General features: G+C 38.5%; 1 pseudogene; it reads left to right on the forward strand.

Moving 5' to 3' along the window:
* The first annotated feature begins 3,021 nt into the window (after window positions 1-3,021).
* On the forward strand, window positions 3,022-4,717 carry LOC101561559 (annotated as a pseudogene).
* Window positions 4,718-5,720: the final 1,003 nt, after the last annotated feature.

Raw genomic sequence — 5,720 nt, forward strand, 5'->3', positions numbered from 1 at the left:
TGTGGCTAACCTTTAAGGCCCTGGTCCTCCTGCACATGCACCACAGGTTCACTAACTACAACAATGACAACAGCAACAACAACAATAGCAGCAACAACAATAACAACAACAATACCTCCCACTTGTCAGTGCTGCCGGCCTAATTAATGTGCTCAAAAAATGTGCTCATTGTGTCAACTTGAGAAGTTAAAAGCTTAACTAAATCTGCTCAGCAATTCTACACCCTAGGGCTTGGAGGCCCCTCCCTAGGTCATGAAGGATCCTCCCTAAGATGTGGAGGGCCCACCCTAAGGTGACTCAACACAAAAAAGAAATTTAAAAAAATTCAGAAGAGTAGAGGGTGCTACTTCCTCAGAGGAGCTCCAGTCTTCACAGTCAGCATAAAAGGAAGGGAGAGAGGCTTGCTAGAAGCTGCATCTATTGGTTTTCCCTTTGCTTTGCTGTTTTCTGCCACCATAAACTGCTGCCCTCTGCAATGTGCTACTGATGTAGAGGAAAATGATCTCCCGATCTGACCTGGAATGAGTTCGTCTTCTCTAAAACCAAAGAATGAATTTTAGGAACAAACGGAGGTTATGAGCAGAACATATTTATTGGGAGAAAGAAAGCTTCTGTCCAAGAGAGGGACAGAAGGGGTTGAGAACATGGGAACTCACTTAGGTGGGCATGAGGTGGGACAAAGCTATGGTCAACCAATAAGATTACAAGCACCATTGCTTAGGTAAAATTGACTTAAAAATCCAGTGTCAAATGGGGAAGTGAGTCACATAGCAAGCCGGCATGAATGTGGGACAGGGTCTCTTCCTGTTGGGGGTTGGGTTAGTGACTCATTTAGGCTCTTTTAAGGTGATTGATACCTACTTAGAATGTCAATCCCTGGTGCCCATTCCTAGGAAAGTATGTGTCTACATTTGTTTATTCTTTTGTCCTGAGGTCTGGCCCACATCAGGGAGTGTCTGTCTCTTCCAAAGTTGCAAAGTCACCTTGTCTTCCATCTTGTCTCCTTGAGGGGCTGGCCTTTTCTGATTGCCTATAATATTTCTATCTAATTCAGCTGCCTACAACACTACTCTGCCTTGGAGCTAGCCAAATATGGACTAAAGTATAGACTAAAACCTCCAATAATTGTGAGCTAAATAAATCTTTCCTTCCTTAATTTTAAATGTGGGGTATTTTGTCCCAGCAACAAGTAAAAAACCAAGACAGAGCATTCATAATTTTTAAATTGGTATATATTTACATTATAAATACATTCATTGAGGTAATCGGTAACTGCTGCCCTCTGCAATGTGCTACTGATATAGAGGAAAAATGATCTCTTGACTTGACCTGGGATGAGTTCGTGTTCTCTAAAACCAAAGAGAGAACACATATATTGCATCTTGATCTTTTTTCATTTCCCCTTTCCCTCCTCTCTCTCTCATTTGTCTCTTCCATACCTAGTTCCTTTTCCTGACTCCACATAGTCTATCTCCTTGTTTCCTAGCATCTCTTTTACTTTGTTTTTTAAATTGTTTAAAATTGGAGATCCTCATATAAGAGAAACCATGGGATATTTAACCTTCGGTGTCTGATTTATTTCATTTAGCCACTTAGCATTGGAGTCTCAGGGTACATCCATTTGCCTACAAATGACCCAACTTTATCCTTTATGAATGAGATATATTTGATTGTGCTTGCATAACACATTTTTCTTATCTATTCATCTGTTAATGCATGTATAGGCTGCATCCAGAATCTATTGAATTATGCTGCTATAAATATTGATATACATCTATCACTGTAATATGATACCTTTAATTCTTTCTGGAAGATATCTAGAGGAGATACCGCTAGGTAAAATGCAATGTCTCTATATCTATATCTATATCTAATCTTATCTATATCTCTATAGAGACAGAGAAAGAGAGAGAGAGAGAGAGAGAGAGAGAGAGAGAGAGAGAACTAAATAGTAAAAGAAAAACTCATTAGAAATGATACAGCAGGGCTGGGGAGGTAGCTCAGTAGAATAAATCCTTGCCTGGCAAGCGCAAGGGCCTGAGTTCAATCACCTCTTCTGCAAAAAAAAAAAAAAAAAAAAAAAAAAAAAAAAAAAAAAAAAAAAGAAAAAAGAAATTATACAAAATTTCACTAAGCAAGATGATAGGAATTGAACAATGGTTGTTATATTGCATAATGCTGTCTTCAAATTAGTTTTTCAGATTAACAGATGTAAGCATGTAAATTGGCCAAAAAATTATAAAAAATTAAAAAGGAGAGAAAAATTTTAAGCATGAACTGCTCCTCTCAATAGACAAGCAGAAATCAGCAGTACAATTATCCAAGTCTTCCTGTGTATACAAATGTGTTTCTCCTTCCTTCCTTACTCTTTCCCTCCTTCCCTCCTTTCCTCCTTCCTTCCCTTCTTTCCTACCTTCCTTCCTTCCTTCTTTCTTTCTTTTCTCCTTTCCCTCATCTCAGCTGTTTTTTTTTTCCTTAGAGCAATTTCTTTCCCTTTCACTGTATCTATTATACCTTTCAAATTTTCTTTACTCTTTCAGGTTCTTACATTAGGGAGACAATATAATGTTTACACATGTGGGTCTGATTTATTTCACTTATGAATATGGCCTCTGGTTGCATCCATTTACCTATATCAGCCTCAGAGTTTATCTTGTTTAAAGCTGAGTAATACTCCATTGTGTAAAAATACCATATCTTTTTTATCCATTCGTCATTTGATGGGTATTTGGGTTGTTTCCAAGATTTGACTATGACAAATTGTGCTGCTATAAACAATAGGTGTACATATATCACTGTGGCATATTTTTAGTTCTTTTGGAAAGATACCCAGGAGGGCCACAGTTTTGTGGAATGGAACCTCTAATCCTAATTTTAAAAGTCTTTTACATGTATGTATGTATGTATGTATGTATGTATTTGGTACAAAGTCTCACTACACAGCTTGGACTCATAGTGATCCTCCTGTATCAGCCTCCCCAGCCCTGGGATTATAGGCATGTGCCACTACACCCAGTTTCAATGGCCAACACTGCATCTAATCCAAATGTTTTGAGGAATATCCACACTGATTTCCATAATGGCTGTACAGTCTGCATTTGCACCAACAGTGGAAAAGGGTTCCACAGCCCTTCCAGCATTTGTTATTGGTTGACTTCTTGATGATAGCCATTCTTTCTGAGGTAAGATGGAATCTTGTGTTGTTTTAATTTGTATTTCTCAAATGACCAATGCTGTTGAACATTTTTTCATATATTTTTTGCTATTTATATTTCTTCTTCTGAGAAGTATATATTTGTGTCAGATGCCCATTTTTTGACTGAGTCTTTGAATTTTGGATGTGGGATTTTTTTTTAATTCTCTATATGTTTTGCCTGAGAAACAGTTGTCTAGAATTTTTTCCCCAATTCCTTGGTTTTCTTTTTACTCTTTTGATGATTTCTTATGATGTGCAGAAACTTCAAAAAGAGGAGATCCCAGAGCAGTTGGAGAAGGTGCTGGCTGTCATGTGCCAGTGTTTTTTTTTTTTTTTTTTTTTGTGCAGGGTCTCACTATGCATCTCAAACTTATAGTGCCAGGGATTGAACCCTGGCCCCTGTGCTTACCTAAGCAAGTGCTTAGTCCGCTGAGCTATATTGCTGGCCCTGATGTTTGCTTTATGGACCATGTACTGCTATGTATATCTGAAGTACTTGAAGTGCAAATTTGGGAAGGCTCTCTCTGCCATCTAAGTGCTTGGCTGGATTAGGTGCCTGATGGAGATGGTTTTTCAGCAGGTTGGAGTAAGCATGCAGTCAGAACTTTTGGTAAGGACAGTCATACGGTTCATCTTGAAGCATTGTAAGGAAAATTGGCACTAACTTATCTCTGATCCAGTATCCAAGAGTTCAGTTCCAGATTACTAGCCATGTGACAGAGTGGAATTCTAGTCACTCATGAGAGGATGCAATGACATCTTTTGCTGATGACACATGGGTAGCCATAGAAGAAGGAGAATATTCAACAAGACTCAGGATAGAGGTCAGGTCTACTCTACTACTTCAGGATGACCTTTTCTTTGAGAAGCCCCCAAGCAGGCATATTTCTTTACCAAACTTGTCCCAAGAAAAACTTCCACCTAAGACTACAACACTGGCAAATGAAGAAGCACAAGATCTGTGCAGTTGAAAATGAGCTTGCTGCTCTTAGAGCTCAGACTGCCAAAATTGTGACTCTGCAAGAGCAACACAGTCTCACAACAAGTAACTTAGATTCCACCACCTTGGCTGGTACAGCACCACCTCCTCCACTTCCACCATTGCCCCTTCCAGTGGAGCTTCACCAGAGTGCATCTGCTATTGATCTGATTAAAGAATGTAGAGAGCAAAAAGTCAGTTCTGGAAAGACTTTGGCTAAGGACAATCCAAAGAAACCTGACATGCCAAATATCCTAGAGATCCTTAAAGATATGAAAAGTGTAAAGCTTCGGTCAGTCAAGAGGTCAGAGCAAGGCATAAAGCCCAAGCCAGTGGATACTACTGATTCTGATGCTCTCATAGCAAAGGTATTGAAAAAGGTGTTTGCTTCTTTGTATCAAAGAAATAGCCAAGGTGAACTTGAAAAAAGAGGTCCAAAGTTTGAATCAGAGATCACCTCAGAGACTGCATTCTTTGGGCCACATACATTGAAATCTATTGGAAAAATGAAGGCTCTAACTGAAAAATTTTCAAATTCCTGATGGACAGTGAGCTGAGAAAGACTGTCCTGGTTCAACTGTTGTTTTGTGAGGGCTGAGTTTGGCTAGTAAAAATCAGCACTGTTAAGTAACTACCTTACTTTAGTATTCATTGGTTTCTTTTCTTTTTTTAACCTAATTAGAGGATTAAACAATAATGAAAGCATTATAAATTGGGTCTGATGATGTTTTTGATATATAGCTAGTGTTCAGATTTCTAGTCTTGGAAACATTTGTCAGACTTCAGAACATAGAAAAGATATTTTGTGATGTTACACATTTTAAATTCTTAACACTCATTTATTTGTATAAAAATTTTACTTTTTAATTTTTTCTGTATTTTAGGGAAGGGTCTACAGGGTGTTCAGGGTCTCACTACTAGATTGGACTCGTAGTGATTCTCCTGTTTACAGCCTCCCAAGTGCTGGAATTACAGATGCGCGCCACCATGTCCAGTCTCAATTGCTGTCTCAGTGTACCCTGGGGTCAGGGTTGGCATGGCAGGCCCTGGGATCAAACCCCCGGCCCCTGCACCTGCTTGCAGGTGCTTTAATCCGCTGAGGTATTTGGTTGGCCCAATATATTTATATATCTGAATGTAAAACAGTTCATGCAGAAATTAATGTTGGCAATGAGGGTACTATTATCTTCATTCATTTTCAAGAATTCTTTACTATTTAGTACTGGAACATCTGGTAAAACCTAAGTTGTTGAAGTGAAATAGTTGAAATTGCAATTTTTTTTTTTTTTTTTGCCTTGAGTGGAGCTTGTGTCTTAGATTTTGCCCATATTTTGGAGGTTGGCTTTGCATAGGAATTCGATGGCGTTTGTTGCAGAGATTCTATAATGCTTTCTATTAAAGTGAAGTTGAAGACAAGAAAGGCTTGCTTGTATCTCATTGCCATCCAGTGCTGGGGAGACAAATGTAGTTTCCAAGTAGTGACAAATTATTGAATTAAGTTACTTTTTAGGTAAAAACCAGAATGTGCTATCTTCTTTCTTTTCA

The sequence above is a fragment of the Octodon degus genome, unplaced genomic scaffold, assembly GCF_000260255.1.
Source record: "Octodon degus isolate 3935 unplaced genomic scaffold, OctDeg1.0 scaffold00107, whole genome shotgun sequence".
NCBI classification, from domain to species: domain Eukaryota; kingdom Metazoa; phylum Chordata; class Mammalia; order Rodentia; family Octodontidae; genus Octodon; species Octodon degus.